Raw genomic sequence first — 17,136 nt, 5'->3', positions numbered from 1 at the left:
ACAGGTTCGTATCTGAACTTTCTACCTTCATCTCTAAAGCACAAAGCACACACATTTTTAATAATATTTTGGTGCATTGTTTTTACCATCTTAATAGTAATGTTTTCACTGCCTCATCTTGCTATTTTAAATCGTATTATATATTATTAAAAAATGCACTTATTTTCAGTGTCTAACATGTTGAAACGACCAAAACAAAGTTGATAAAGTGCATTTCTCTCCAACTGTAGTTAAAACATATGTCATATAACTAGAGTAAGATGCTTTGATATAGGCCAATAGATAATATATGTGTCCAAATGTTTCTGACTGCTCTATGGGAAATGAGCAAACCTGGCACCCCTGCCAGATTCGATCCTTTCGTGAACTGTCGAGGTGTCACTGCAGAATCCTATTGAACTGCTTTATATCCAAAATATTCCATATTCCTAAAAGTTACATTTCCATTTACAATCTGTACATTTTGATTCCAAACAATTATCAGCAATACATACTGTATATGATCAAGTATAATTACTGTACGTTATAGTTGTAGGTGTGTTAAAGTAGTGGAGAGTATTATTTTACATTTACTCAAGTAGCCTAATGTAGGTTTACTTAAGTACAATTTTTAGATATTTTACATGATTATTATTTAAATGTTGTGTTTTTTTTATACTTCTACTTCAATTCATTTCCGAGAGAAGTTGTGTACAATTTTCTCAATTTAACGGAAGGTACAAATTGCAAATCCTGAAATAAATTTATAAAACATGCAACGTTATTGATTGAACAACCCAACAGCAGCACATACATGAGACCTTGACGAGTTGCAGCGTTAATATGCTGCTTTACATTTATAAAACTGTTGTAGACCTAACATACTGTTATAATAATCTAATACTATAAAATACATGATACTACAACACTCCGAAACTCAATTCTGCATTAGGCTAATTGCAAGTACTTTTATTTGTGATACTTTAAGTACATTTTGTTGCTGAAGTAAAATTTTGAATGTATGACTTTTACTTTATTAATTTTTGCATTGCACTATAGCTACTTGTAGCTAAGTAAAAGTAGGCCTAGTTCTTCAACCACTGCTCTATTGCATTGTTATTGGTATAAGTATTGGTAATCTTATTAGTAGTCCTGTGTGTTTCTGTCAACTTACAGCTTCACAAACAACCCCTGTGTTGTTGCTATGCAAATACACAAATGTGTTGGTGCCAACATGAGAGTAGAATGATGCATAGTGCAAGTGTCAAACTGGGGCGTGTAGATATGTTACACTCTCAGTATATAATTGCAGTGCACATTTTTGGAGTAATGAATATGTAATGAACTGTTTCATAAATGTGTGGACTTCCACTGTCATAGTAAGTGTTGCATCTAGTTATCCCCCCCCTCTTGTACAGGTAGGCTATGTTATTAGTATTAAAGACCACATCACAACATACGATTTTTATTAAATTAAACATTATTGTTTTATATATATATATATATATATATATATATATATATATATATATATATATATATATATATATATATATATATATATAATATACATTTTTTATTTCCACCACTACTATTTGAATCTGATTTAGAAACAGTTACACGAGTCACTTCATAAATCGGAGCTTTACCCTCAGTGACTAATCTTTGCCACTAGGTGGAGGCAGAGGCTCACTTAAACACTGCAGTCTGGGGGATGCCTTTATTGATGCAAATCCGCCATAACTCAAACCCTTGTATAAAAGTAAACTGGACCAGAGTCTGAGATGTAATGAAGATACATTTGCCATTTGTAATTACAAAAGAAAATTCTGAATTCAGAAAACACATGCTGTTGTGTCCTATAATTAAATCTTTTTTGATGGTGATATTCTCAAATTAATATGGTTGCAGTCACTCCTCAGGTGTAGCCTTATCAATAAATAATTCTGGAGATTATAGAGCATGTCAGTCTATTTAGTTTGAACAGCTTTCAGTAACACTCACTTCCAAGCTATAAAGAGTCAACTGCAACACATATGCTATAATTTCTCTTTTGGACATAGTTATAATTGCCATTTTAATATCAGACCTCATGGTAAAAAGAAAAAAAGAAAAAGAAAAGACAGCTATAGATGTAATATAATGATGCTGCCTGCTTAATACCTCCTCTGTGTGCAGCGGATCATTCAGTGTAATTTCTAATTAACACATTGCTATTTACTCTGTTGGATCATTAGGCCTCATCACAAAAGGATAATCCAGTCAAATTGAGAGTTTATGCTTCCCTTACGCCTTCCATCATGGTGCTGTTTGCTAATGAGTCGTGTTGCAATTATCTAACAAATTAGGACAAATGTTGCCTGTTTAGCCAAGATATATGTGTAGAACCAGGCTAAAGCATTAACACATAATATAACACAGATATCTATCCTAAATGTTTTTAGTGAATTAATGTCACATTTATACCCAAAATACTAAGAAAATACTAAAAATAACAATGGAATTTGATTATTCATGACTTTTGATATAATTTTTAGTTCTTATCCTTCCTTTATTTGTATTTAACTTTTTAGTGAATGTGCAAAATATGATAAATGACAATAAAAAGCAACACAAAAGCAAAATAATATAAATATCATAAAATATGATGAGACAGAAAAAGCATGCGCTCAGATGCCTGCAACGTATTGCACTATTGTAATGTTTGTGTTGCATTGTTCATAACAGTAAACCTTTCTCGTCAATACACTATTAAGTGTCAGGGAGCCGCTATTGTTGTTCATACAGTTCCACTGTAGCTTAGCAGTTGGTTTAAAAAATAAAGTAGCATTGTCTGATGCAGGATGTATCTCCTTTTAAAAGTAATACAAGAACTCCAGATCTTAACGCAGATGCTGTGGCAGACCCCTCCTTTCATGATGAAAGGAGGGTTGAACGTTAGGATCAGAGATGGAAGCTGTAACCTATTTGTGAAGCAGAATCATTAGGAAGATTCTCCAGCCAATTTCCATAAGTGGGGTAGCGGGATGTATTTAGGCTACTCGAAGTATATCACTAATGAGAAAAGACAAAAAGGATTCATGTGCATGTTTTATGCAATCTCTTTCTGGGTGTAGATGAATAATTATTTATGATTGCAAAGCCTAAAAGGGAGGCAAAAAGATAGCAACTGCAAAGAGACTGGTAAAAAATTTAAAGAGGAAGTTAAATGAATATTTAAGGGAAGATGAAATATTTAATGGAAACAAATGAGCAAAACATTTAAAACGGCATGATAAATAGTAGTGAGTGCCATTAAAACGACCCTCTTAATTTGTGCTATTTGTAGCAGTAGTCACAAGGTCTCATTCATACTCGTAATGGTGTGAACTGAGGACTCCGACAATTGTTTTCAACATGCCACTCATTATTTGATTGTACATTGTGTCTGTAACCCAGGGCTCACCTCATAGCTGAGAAATATTAGCCTTTGATTCAGTGGAGTTTATATTGATGCCACGAGGCAGAAACAAATCATGTTTTATTGACCTTCTTCAAGTTGGGTTTAGGAGTTCTGAAAAAACAAACACATAATGACATAAATTCTAAATATGGTTGCAGTTCATTTCTCAAGAGACGATCTATATTAGAGTTTATGATAACATCAGAGTCTGATACTCTACACTACATTTTGTAAAATTTTCACCTACCAACACTTGATTATGTACCAGCACAGTTCATTTGTTTTCCAAATGCAAAAATGATTAAATCAGCAAACAAATAATTATTCAAGTCAATGAGAACAATTATCTCAAAGACGCCTCTGAGACTTGGATGTGCATACTGAATTGATTAATTATCCTGTTAAAGATAATTGAGTGGAGCCAGTTCTTGACTGCGTCCTTTCAACGTACTCTCCATACTCCATTTTGATCTTGAAGAATATCATCTCCACCATCATTTATAATATAGTCATCATTAACACTTCTCCGTGTGATTTCAAAATGTTTTGCCATGGTGTAATGACATGTGGGACTTTTAAAGAGCTGTACGTTTCCTCTGCACTATTATTCCTGGATCATAAGGAAACAAAAAAGCTAAAAATGTCCATGGCTAGAAATGAAGTGATTCTCATCTCTTACATAAACTTCATAAACCTTTAGTTTTTACAATATATTCTAATCCTTATTAAATTGCAAACTACATGTCTGAAAAATGTAGCACTTTCCTGAGTTGGTCTGTCTTAGTTCAACTTTGTCAGCGACGCTGTGTCATGCCCTTACTAACCCGTGGGCAAACTATTACTTACTTCTGAGCCAGACAGAGATCATTACCTCTGTGAATGATGGCAAGGTAGCCCGAGCCCAACAGCTTTATTTCCCAGCTCAACTCGGCGGACGCAAGCCATCACATCCTGTTAACAATTCAATGGCTCCACCATAAAGATAAGCTCTCTCAATCAACTCCGTCTGTCTCAATCGCCACTGAGGGGCCATCAGTCATCGCTAGCTGGGGCGGGAGCCCTCCATATCCACTTGTGATTGACACCGTTTAGATGATTCAGTCAGAATCACTGGGCTGTTTATTTCCTCTGTGGACCAGCGTACTGTTTTCTGATCACGGGAGTTTATGAAATATTTATTCTTGATATCAGCACATTCAACTTCCCGCAATCAGTCTTTTCACTCTGAGCAAATATTGGTCCATTTCATGTGGAATCTTCCAAATGGCGAGTTGAATTAAATCAGAGGCTTTGACATTTTAATCAGAGTGAACATAAGAAGCCAATTGTCACTGTCAAACCACATGAAGGTCATTTCAGTTGTTGAGGATCTGCTTGCCATAACATTTAATCGTTACATCCTAATGATTCGTTTACATGTGAGATCAGGTTGATATTTTATGTATAAGCACACATTCTATTCAAGGCCTTTTATTCTATTAACCTGGCCTGTCTTTATTAGATCCTTTCTAAGATAATTCCCATATGGCTTAGCCTTTGATAAATATGCTGTTAGGTCTATCTAATTAATGCATTCTGCTGTGATTTTCTTCACTTGTCACCCACTCCTTAACCTCATGGCGAAGGAACAGACTTTTCCTACTCAAATTAAAGGTCCTCCGAGACGCTGTACATGTGTGAGCTAATGATGTAGTGTGCGCTGTACAACCTGATTTCTCATCTTGAGGGCCTTGTTGAAATGTTTTGAGTAGAAATGAATTGTATGACCTCACTCTTATGTAGTGTGGATATATTACAAGCAAACATGTTTTAGTTTATTGTGTCTGTTCTTAACTGATCATTCTGATCGGCACTTGGATTTAGTTTGTTAATAGAGTTTTGCTTGTGTTACAATCAAAATATTAAGCAGATATTTGCTTTGTGACGACGTTCACGTGTTTGTTGCCATTTTACAGTTGATAGTGTTTGATGATTTGTACCAAGACACTGTAACTCTTTACAATCATTTGAATACTAGGGGAAATGTAAACAAACTACATTTAGAATCACGTGGGCACAGACCAACAAAGTGATGGCCTTGTGTTGAGACAGCATTTCTGAAGAGACACAGGAGGATAGGCCTCCACTAAGTCTACTATTTCCAAATTAATTAAACCAATTCAGCATTTTTAAATGTACTACTCCATTTTTCCTTTTACTGCCAGCATAATTGCCGTTTACAGCTTTGTGACCAAGGGACTATTCATAGGTATAATAAATGGGGTACGATGGTGATCAGCATAGACTCTTGGCCATTTTCTTAACTAAATTGTGCGTAATGAGAGAAAGGCCAGCTTTACTCTTAAGTTATTACAATAGAATATGTTGCATAAAGTCTATAACATTTTGTGCTTTTATAACACACCATGCATTATTTTAAATTATGTTAGAAACTCCAATGTTGTTTGATTTATCCAGCTGTCCCCTGTTACTGTAAAATGTCACAATGTGGCTAAACGGGAAAAATGGCTTTAAAAAGTCACTATAGGATTTGTTGTCTGTCTCTATGGTAACAAGGCCCAGGGTGCCAAATAGTAAACATAGTTCTTGTACAGAGCAAAGGTTGTCAGGGAGGAACCGCTCAGGTTCTTGGGTGGTCAGAGGGAGTGTTGACTCACTAAGAAATAAGACGAATCAATGAGCATTTTATTGGCTTTTATTCAGATCATCCAGATCAAGCTGGAGAACAGTTTTATTTCCCCCAAACAGCCACATATCAGATATGTAGATTTAAGAAGTGTGCAATGTACCACTGTCAGTAATATTAATGAATACATTAGTCACTTTAAGAATATACTCTTTACTCGCACACCATTGGACTGCTGATGTATGTTTTGATTATGTGATTTCTCAGTGTTGCAGTATTCAGAGTTACCTCTGTTTGCCTTGTGGGGCCTCCAACATGTGCAATTACCTAATGTAGTATCAAGTGCATTTATGTCACAGTAGAAATGATGGATCATTCGGGTTGAACTGTTCACATCTCTGTCTAAAGAGATCTTGATAATGACATTAAAAGGGGGTCTGCCTATAATTTGTCCTTGAAAATTAAAATAAAACATAAATTGAAACTGGGATTTTGTCTCACTACAGTTTGTTTGATATCTTATGATGAGCACATCTTTTATTGTCACATCCTTTTAAAGACATTCTGCTTTGCGGCACAACTACTGTATATATTTGTAACATTGTTAGGTGAGGTTATGTTATTCAAAGTGAGTTTAGAGTCAGTTAAGGTAATAGCAGAATGTCGGTCATGTTTATTGTTACTGTTATAATAATGAGTAATTGAACATTTCCTAATTGGATTCACTTGGTCCTCATTTGATGTGTACCGTTTTATAAACATCAACATACAGCACTGTTGATACAATGACGGGGAATCTTCCATTGCATCAGGTTCAGTGAGGACACTCATTTTAAATATCAGCACACTACTTATAACTCAGTAAAGAGTTCTCATATTATTTAGGCAAAATAGAATTGTGACACTTGACTGAGCTATCAAACAACCTTTAGTACATCCATTGTCAAAATGCCAAAAAATCTTTCAAAGTCAAAGATTGATCAACCCCTCAGCCAACACGAAACTCTTTGAAGACTCCTTTTTATGTATGTGTCAAAAAAAAGCCTACCGGTAGCTGTCAGTGCATGCATCTTACACCCAGTGAGTGATGAGAAAAAGCAAAACTTATAATTACTCTTTCTGTCACTTTTTTATGATAAATGTTTAAGTTACCATCCACACAAAACAATAAATACTGTGCACAAAAGCTGCTATTTTCCCCACTCTGGCTTCAAGCCCTCTAAAGAATTTATTCACCATTACAGCCAAACAGTGTAACTACAAAAATACTTTTCCTTGTCTTTTAAAAAGATGAAATATTTTCTCTGCTATGTAATTCTCCTCTCTGTATTTCGAGAGATACTGACCTAAAAAGGTTGATCAAAGACTGTTGGAACTCTACAGCCTGCAGCAACCAATAAATTGGTCCATTCGATGTTTTGCACTGACAAATTATTCTCCAGAGTACTAACATTCTTGGTAGCAACTCAATTAGCAAGAGACAGATGTAGCAAGAATTCACATTTATGTTTCATAGACCTTTCAATATTTAATTATTTCAGTGCATGTTAGCACGGACCCTTTTATGTCACAGAAATGATAACTGTTTGCTAATTCTCACATAAAGTGATAGTTGTTTTGGTGTGTATTGCAGAGTTGTGGGGGAAACTACACTGTGTTTGAATCCCTTTAGGCTTTTACACAATGTTGGAATGGCCTTGAGCGTCCATATGCTTTAAAGTGGCTGTTAAAAGCCAATATTTCTTATTATCGCTGAGGGGAGACCGATCTCGCTCGCTGTCAATGTAAAGAGAAATGTCGACAAAGGAAAGTGGAAAAATCATACCTAGGAGAAAAATCACTTATTAATGTAACCCTTTGTGAAGTTTATATATTTAAACTTTATGAGTTCAGTTCATTTCAGTCTATCTTGTGACATGATAGTTGTCTTGTTGATAACAGAAGAGTGCAGAAATCCATTCCCATTTTTTACAATTAGTTTGAGCAAACAGGAAAGAATGTTTTTGAGATAGTTTTTTTTAAAAGCTCATCATATCTGTAGTAGTTAGAATAAACTGTGAACACTGAACATTCATTGTTGTCTTTATACAAAAAAACACAAAGATTTGCGCTTCTACCTGGTCTTCTTTGCACCAGGGAATATAGACTGTCATTAATATGCATGGGTCCCTCTTGTCTGTGTTAGGGCGTTTGATATTAACCCCCAGAAACACTGGTGACCTTTTGCACCGAACCATATGGTTAACAGTGAGCGATCTCCCTGCTGTTCAAGCATCATTTACCTCAGAAAGACACGAAAACAGAAAACATCACAACATAACTCAATGAAGATGAGTAAAAGCACTGACATAAAAGAAACAATAACTTGTATATATTTTTGATACATGCACATTATAAACATAGTGGACATTAATTCTTCAGTGTATTGTGTAAACGTAATTATGGATTACAGAGCATCAACAACATAAATATATGATTATACTCACGCTGTGAAAATCAAACATTAGGGATTACCACCTTATGTGGTGTGTATGTAATTCTGTGAGTTGTGACGCACTCATAATGCATCTCTACAGATACAAATAACACTAGCATTATCTAAACCTGCTGAGTCCGTGCATGTGGCGGCAGCGACAAAACACATGGTGCGCTTTCTGTTATGCAAATATGAAATGCGACCAGAGCACAATAACAGCTTTATAGTCTCACTGTACATTTGCTCAGAACATCTGAGAATACCAGACTGCATAATTAACTGCCAATGAAATGTTCCCTCGAGTCGGTCTTTTGCTTTATTAACAAAGTAATGCAGTTATTTTTAATTGGCCATTTCATTGTAAACCAAATTAGATTAAATGACATGGGCACATTTCTGAAGAATAGGACAGTGCATTGTCTTCTTTACCTTTTTTATCTAATGACATATATGCTCATGACAAATTATATTTTACTCATCAAAAGTAAAGAATATGATCTGAAACATGTTCTCAATGAAAGAGCGGAAACAATTTATACATTATGTACACACACAAGTGCATGATCTGTTTATTATTATGGGTGGGTATTATGTATTGTGCATTATGCGAACAAAGGTGTATATTATGATGAGTATTATGGAAATATAGATTTGTGTTATGACAGGGCTATTTTGTGTCTATACGGTATTGAGACATAGTATTTTATATGTAATATTTATATAGTATATTTGCAGTGCTGAAAATCATGATAATGGATTTTTAATTTACATTTCATATATATGTTAACGCATATTTCATAATGTGCATATGAAGGACTTGTGTATGTCTACATAGAGTAATGAAAATACTGCAATTAGTGTTTTCACCACATATTTAATTTCAAATAGATGCAAGCACATCTTAGGTAATAACAATAGCCAGCCACAATCATAAATTAAATACAAAGCAATTAAATACAAAGCAGTTTCAGCACAGTAATATTTAAGATAGTGTAGTAGAACTATATTGAACATATTCTACTTTCTTTCTTGTCTAGCTGCCTACAATATATAAAGTCACTGAGTGGCATTCAAACAAGACGTAGGACTCCAACAGTTGCAGAAACATAGTTGCGGTACTCATCACAGTTTCAGATGGATTTGAAACTGTTTAATAATTTAGATCAAAGTAAAAGTGTAAAAAATCTGAAAGCAGAATGTGCCGTTTGTGGCACCACATGAACATTTCTCGCAGCATAGCTTAAAGAAGACAACCAGAGGCTTGACGAGCAGTTGTGAGGACATCAAACAGTTCTGACTCCTATTGAAGAAATACTAGAGCTTTTTTGGTAAGTGAGCCTGTCTTTTTGTTGCACTTAGCAGCAGGGAGGCACCAGTGGAGAACTACCTGGATAGCTTTCCTAACCACAGACCTCTCCCAGAATGGATCATTAGCATTGTGCCAAAGATGGATGGCAACTTTCTGCACGACTTGCTGGCCGCCAGTGTAAGAGCAGGACGCCGGGCTTTCCTCTAGTCCCTTGGCCTGCCTGCTGACCTGCTCCTGGGTCTTAGTTAACATTCAGAGGGCCCTGACCTGAAAAGCAGGCTTGGCAGCAGAACCAAGGTCCCACCCTCCCCAAAGAAATTAGATGTGGTAATCTTTCAGGAACAACTTGCTAACCTTCCCAGACCATGTAAATGCAATAGATGCAGCTGATTGCCCTGCTTCTGTTTTGCAGCCCCTCTGTGTCTCCCTGTCACCGGCCAAGCCAGGTCGTCTACAATTTATGTGCATTTGACAGCTCAGAGGTGACAAATGATGGCTCAGGCTAAAAGAAGGTTACATTTAAACACAGCACAGGTCAATGGGGTATATGGCTGAATGCTAAATCATTGTCAGGGAAACTAATGATACGACATTATAAGACAACAGGGCACGGTGAAAGATAAAGTGCAGGATGTCATGCTGATACTAAAATCTACCAATGTCTGTTTCAACCGCACATTCATCTTGATTTTGCATAGACATTCACATATTCTAGTCATTGCTGAATCGAAACACTGAGATATCCCATACAAATAGCTTTTTTTCTTTTTCTTTTGCTGGATCCTTTTGTGTGGCACAAGAATATCATGACATTATGGTTCCTGGCTACAATATCATAGCTGGAAATAAAATGACCCTTTATCTGCCATTTCTCTCTGCCTGTAATACTATTGGGACTATTCCAGTTCCACTGTAATTAAAGCACAAAATACACTTTGTTAAGCATTCGAAACAAATATGTAATTCCTTGTGTCTAAGATCTGTTACACCTGCTGTAGCAATTTCAAAAACACACAGGAAGTGAGAATAACAAACACAGAAAGAGCCTGGGAACCAAAGCACGAGTTGTGGCATCTTGACAAGTCTTTAAGTAATTCTTACATGAACAAACACCCCTAGGCTCACTTGCTTCATTGCTTAAGTCAAAACAAAGATTACATACAGCCACTAGGCTGCCACGGAAATCAGATAAGTAGTGCCCACTCTTTTAATAAGAAAACTGAAGTTATTAAATGGTGATCACTGTGGAAAATATGGACTATTGTGTTATTGGAAACTCAGTATGAATCTGGTTATACTGATAACAATATACAAAAGCATAATTGTGAAATGACTTTGATTTTTTACTGGAATTGTAATCTTGCTGTTTATTTTGTACATTTTTATTTACATGATATGAATACACACCAACGGTGTTATTTCAGTATATCTTTTTTTTTTAATTAAAAGGAAAAGACAGCTAATAACAACCATTAGTGCAACCTAACTCCATGTAGCTGGAGGTTATGTGGACATGGAGAGTCCAGGATCTCAAGGACGGCTCACACTCCCAGATTAAACAACATTCACTCTCTGTCAAATGCCTAGCTCCCAAAACTGCCAAGCCAGAGGAAAATGAGCCCCCACACGACCCTCGCTGTGGATGACAGGATGAAACACAAGACAGTTGTGCCTGAAGGAGAATCGGGATAACGAAATAATCTTTAATCTCTGTCCCTTCAAGGCACTTTCAACACCTGTTATTCTTGATGGCATTGTGAGAGAGGGCAGCTCGCAGATTCATTTTAAACCTGGTAATTATTACACTAATTATTCACTTCGGTGTGGGGTGATTACCAGTCCTCGTTCAGGTGAATACACGTCCGCTTGCACACCAGCTGAGGCCAGAGCAGCTCGGTGGAACAGTTGTTCCACTCCTTTTTCCCTTGCAGATATTTGACCTCTTGTCATGTTTGGAATCTGTACTTTAGGGGGAAGGGAGAAAAACAGCCAGAAACTTTTAATTGCTCAACAGAAACAGGAGTGAAAAGCACAGGTTTGGCCATCTGTTCAGCCCACACCATCTCTTTAGCAAAGAAAACTTCCTATTTAAACAGGTTGCATGGTTTCCACTACCCTGTGTGATGGATCTATTGGGGCATTTCTTGTAGCAGAGTTGTTGCTATGCCGTCCTACTTAACAACGAGACATTATTTCTCTTAAATTAATGAGTGCCCATAGTATTCTCCTTCTAATCAATAATTAATGAATGAAGATATATTCTTTTCATTTAACGGGATGCATTTATAATCAGAGCTTGGGGGTTCGAAAGCCTTTAAGACAAATATTTCTGCTCTTTGACTAGATTTAATTCAATTAGTAGAAATACAACATCAAATACTATGCTTCCATTAACAGATCTTTCATGTTAAAAATGAGTATCATGAATATTGCATCTGTGGTCATATGAAAACAATTATTCTCTCATGCTGTGGAGATACGAAACACTGCATTACTAATTTCTCTGTATTGTGCAGGTAGTGGTGAGTTTTAGATCTGACAGATATTAACTGGGCTGAAATGTTCACATCATCACAGGCTTTAATATGAAATGGCACTTCACCGAACCCATTTAAATGATCAGGGAAAGGTCTACATCACCCTCTTGCTAATCACCATGGTCATGTTGTGCTTAAAGAATAAGGATGGCAATATTCTGTATTGTTATTATTCTCAACAAATCAACCAAAGAGACCAAAAGCAACAATGTGTTAGTTTGTCTATCAATACTTTCCGACTGTTCCACCCTGCCCATGGCCCTCAGCCTTCTAATGTTAATGTTAAAAAACGGGTCAAAAATATTTACTTTCACTTTTTAAAAAGGCTAAACAAATTACTAAAACAGCTGGGCTCTGTAGTTTTTAGCAAACTTTATTCAAACAGAAGTAAATTGTATTTTTTGTATTATTAGGGATTATTTTACAGCTGCAGTTTTGTTGAGTTATTTAGTTATTTACAGCACCAGAATGGTGCATGAGGGATTGACTCAAAATGACACTCCCCATGCTAATTTTAATAAAGGAACATTTTATCCATTTGCAACAATGAGTTTCACTGATGATTTTTTAATAGTTTTTAGAATCACGGTATATCAGGCTTTGGTTACACAGATACTACGTGTTAGTATAAGGATGCATTCATTGTTAGTTAGCCTTTGATGGGATTTGTTGACAATAGAACAAATGCAGAATATCACCCGAGTTAGTTATCCTGAGTTTATGTAAAGACTTGGATTAACAGTGGTGTTAGGAGTTGGAGCACAAAACAACCACAGGTAAGAGAAAGTGTGAGGTTAATATGTGTGTCCTTCTTAAAACATTGTAATAAGCAAACTGATGTAATCCGTCAGTGAACTGGGTGTTGACAAAAATCCAGTCAAACCTTTTATACATTAAAACTGAGAAAATGTAAATGTCATTTGAGATTTTTCCAGATAACTTTGCATCCATCTTCAAAATTCCTGCCTATGATGCAAATACAGGCATAAAAAGGTTGTAATATTGTTTATTACTCTCTCGCTCTCTGCACACTAAATACAACACATCTTGATGTAACACACCTACTACACTTAGAAACCTTTTTAAAGTTAGAAAAAGCAGGTAAAATAAATTAAATTCTTTGCAGGGCCTCCTAAAGGTCAGGTTTCACTGTCTCTGGAAGCACAGCTGAAATATAAATGCTCTGCCACACCGTGTCTGCTGATTGCTTTACTCTCTAGGCAATGTCAATTTTGCGAAAGTACTTGCAGATTAAGTCGGAAGGACGTCAAGGGCCCTTGTAGAAGCTGCTGTCTTGTCTTAGTGAAGGGTCCGAAAGCCCTTGTCTATTACTGGAGACACCCCAAGGACAGATGTTTTAGGCTTAGGGGGGTGATGGAGAATAATAGCACATTAGATTCCTAATGTCTGTCGGATGCAGGACTCGGGGGAGACAGAACTCCTGGGTAATCCAAATTCATTTCTCTCCTTCACTCTGTCTCTCTCCCTCATTTCCTCCTTTCTTTCTTCTCTTTCTTCGCTGTAACCAGAGTTAGGTCCTCTCTGCCTCTTGAGGTGCTGAATCCTAGCCTGAAGCTACAAGCTACCCAGTCCATTCATCAAAAGCATGACCCTCTCCAGTGAGGGACAGGATGCTGTGGACTAATGAACTCAGTGCATGGTATGAACGTATGTGTGTCATATCTCTGTACATAAGGGAGGGAATCTTTATACAGGCCATCACAACACATTAAACACACCTGCATGATACTTCAATGTAAAGAGAAGAGTCCACCTCTGTCTGGTGTGCTTGTCCTTGTGTTGAATGTGAAATAATTCCACAAGAAATAACATTGAAAGCCTGAATGTCATTGTGATGTATCAGGTGTGATACTAATTGGTCTCGAACAGCCGATATCCACGCGGAACAGATGGATGTTTATGTTTTAATGTGAAAAAGTACCTGCAGGGACAGAAATGCTGTCATCCAATCTTTTGCCAACTTTTCTCCTATAGGCCTTTCAGCGTGGTAAATATATTGCCATAAAGCTAATATGTAATGAACAGCACTGTGGTAGCATTCCCCTCTGGAGTTTTTTATTGTCATACATCATATGTAAATTGGGGATAAAGGGATTTTAATTTTTTTGTGTCAGCATGAATGTGCGGTGTACTAACACGCATGCTAGTGATATGAAATCCCTGCCCGTTCCCACCCCCACCCCCCCTAACCACCAGCGTGGAGCCCGCACCCCCATCTCCAACCCCGGGCCAAGGGTACACCTTGATGAGTGAAGAGGGAGGCTAATTCAGTCCTCAGGCTTAATTAATCCTATGTCTTATTTGATGAATGGCTCCCAAATTGTGCTGCAATAGTGGTATTTTTTGCGGAGGGGGCTGCGGAGCAGAGTGTTGACACAAAGCTAGGAGAAAGTCAAAGTCGGGACTTCCGAGAGGCTCGACTTGGGGCTTTGTTTGCAAAGTTGTAGTCCTCTGTGGACAGTTTAAGCCCTGTCCTCTGACGTCAGGCCAGCTGCAGAGAGTGATGGGGCGCTGCAGGGAACATGTGTTTATGGATTTCTCCTAGCTAAGTTCACTATAGGAGTCCACTGCCTTTGTCTCATGCTGGGTTTGTCAGTTTTGACAAACATGATTTGTTGTCTGTAAATACACACAGTGGCCTGACGTTCTTTCTGTTCTACATGAATATCTGCCTCAGGGGGGCAACACATTACAATGATAAATCCCATGTTTGACTTTCTAATGAGAGGTGCCTAAACTATTGAAAACCAACAGTTTTACTTTATAATGAATCTATATGTGACCATAAAGTGTTCAGTTGTTTGACCAAGGTAATGTATGAGGTACCTAAGACATGCCCTATGTCTGACTTGAAAGTAAATATAGCATTTTATTGAACAATTTCACGATTATACGCAGAACAGTGTAATCAGAACTGATTATGTGCATATTACACACTGTAATATAATATCATTATTGTGATTTGTATTTGTTGTAAATGTGCCTTTAGACCTTCATACGAGTCTGCCCACAGATTCAGGACTCCTGCTTTTGCCCCGTTTAAGATGAATCCTTTAGTCACAAAGGGTTCTGCTTTAAGTATGCATTGTCCTAACAGAGGTAGCACTTAAAACTAACGATGTCATAAATTTTTCTGGCTAATGTGGCAGGCATAAAGGGAGCTTTGGCGGGTGGGGTGAGGGTCTGGTGATTTGAGAGGAAGGATGATGAGATTCGGTGGCCTAGCCCAAGCAATGAACTTGATTAAACTAATCTCATCTCTATCAAAGCTTCACTCTGATCCCCCTTGTCCCATTATTCATGGCAATGGGATAATTACACCGAGATGCATGGGGCCAGACAGACAGCACTGTGATACGGGCCCTCAGACCCTGGGCTATGCCTCCACTACTATGTGGCCTGTTCATTTTAAACACAGATTAATTATGGTCAATGGGATGGTTCGCATCTGTCACTCTTAGTGAGAAAAATGGAAATGATTGCCCTCAAGATGATAAAGGACATATATTAAGTAATCTGCTGGTTGGAGGTTCAATAGGGACGAATACAATCAGCATTTTGATTTTGACGTCAACACTATGAGTAATAATAATGTGTAGAATAATGTGCGGAAACTGCAGCAGTAGAAGTGATAATGTCAATGTTTACAGCCATTGTACCAGGAAACTCCCAACCCTGTCTCCTAAAACCAAAGATAGAGATAATGACAGCTCACCTAAACATACTGTGTGTGTGTGTGTGTGTGTGTGTGTGTGTGTGTGTGTGTGTGTGTGTGTGTGTGTGTGTGTGTGTGTGTGTGTGTGTGTGTGTGTGTGTGCGCGTGTGTGTGCGCGTGTGTGTGTGTGTGTTATCTACCGTGCTTTTGTTATGAGGTTGGATGTCAGTACATTTGAATTGAGACTAATACGACTAGTTTAACGTCTATGAGAACCCCCATACATACTAGTATTTTTGTTTTCTCCAATACTTAATTGTGTAACTCTAAGTCCTGCATTGAAAAGAAAATGTATTATTTATTTAGTTTTATTGCATTTCAAACTTTATTTGGGGTCATTTTTCACCCCAAGCATGCAAAATGATAATATCTATGTTTATGCTGCTAAAGCATGCTTCAATATATTAAACAAAAAATCTTACAAATATTTTCCTTTTCAAGTAAAATGTTTTTAAATTAATAACACATAAATAATTGAGTAAAGCAATATTTATGTAATCAACTCAGAGGTGTTTGTGGTACACGATAACGCCTACACACATCAGTAGTTTATACTGTGTGCAATCTTTTCAGGCACTTACATTTGCTTCCTTTGAGTGCCTTTTTTATTTATGGAGACTGTAATAAAAAATAAAAAAAACAAGTAAGGCCTTTTCCTTTAGTTCAAAAATAAATATAACCCAGAGCAGCTTAATTGCACAGAGTGTGTTATAACTGTTTTTGTGTCTTTATTTTATTTTTTGTTTGGATGGCTGCGTCAAATTACTTTTTGTTCAGCAAAGCAGTAAGAGGTGATTTCAGTGCATATAGGGTCCTTCAGTACACACACGCACACGCACACGCACACTCACACACACACACACACACACACACACACACACACACATACCCCCAAGGGACTCCTGCGGGACAACAGGGCGGGATGAACAGACACAAGCAATAGACACATAATTGTCTCTTGCAGTGGTGTATGTATGTATGTAGTCAGTGAGCTCTGCTCTGCCTCGGTCAGAGCTGTGTGGCCCTCAGTG

The sequence above is a fragment of the Cottoperca gobio genome, chromosome 6 (assembly GCF_900634415.1).
Source record: "Cottoperca gobio chromosome 6, fCotGob3.1, whole genome shotgun sequence".
NCBI lineage: Eukaryota > Metazoa > Chordata > Actinopteri > Perciformes > Bovichtidae > Cottoperca > Cottoperca gobio.
The sequence above is the reverse complement of the archived record's forward strand: the minus strand, read 5'-3'. Positions refer to the sequence as shown.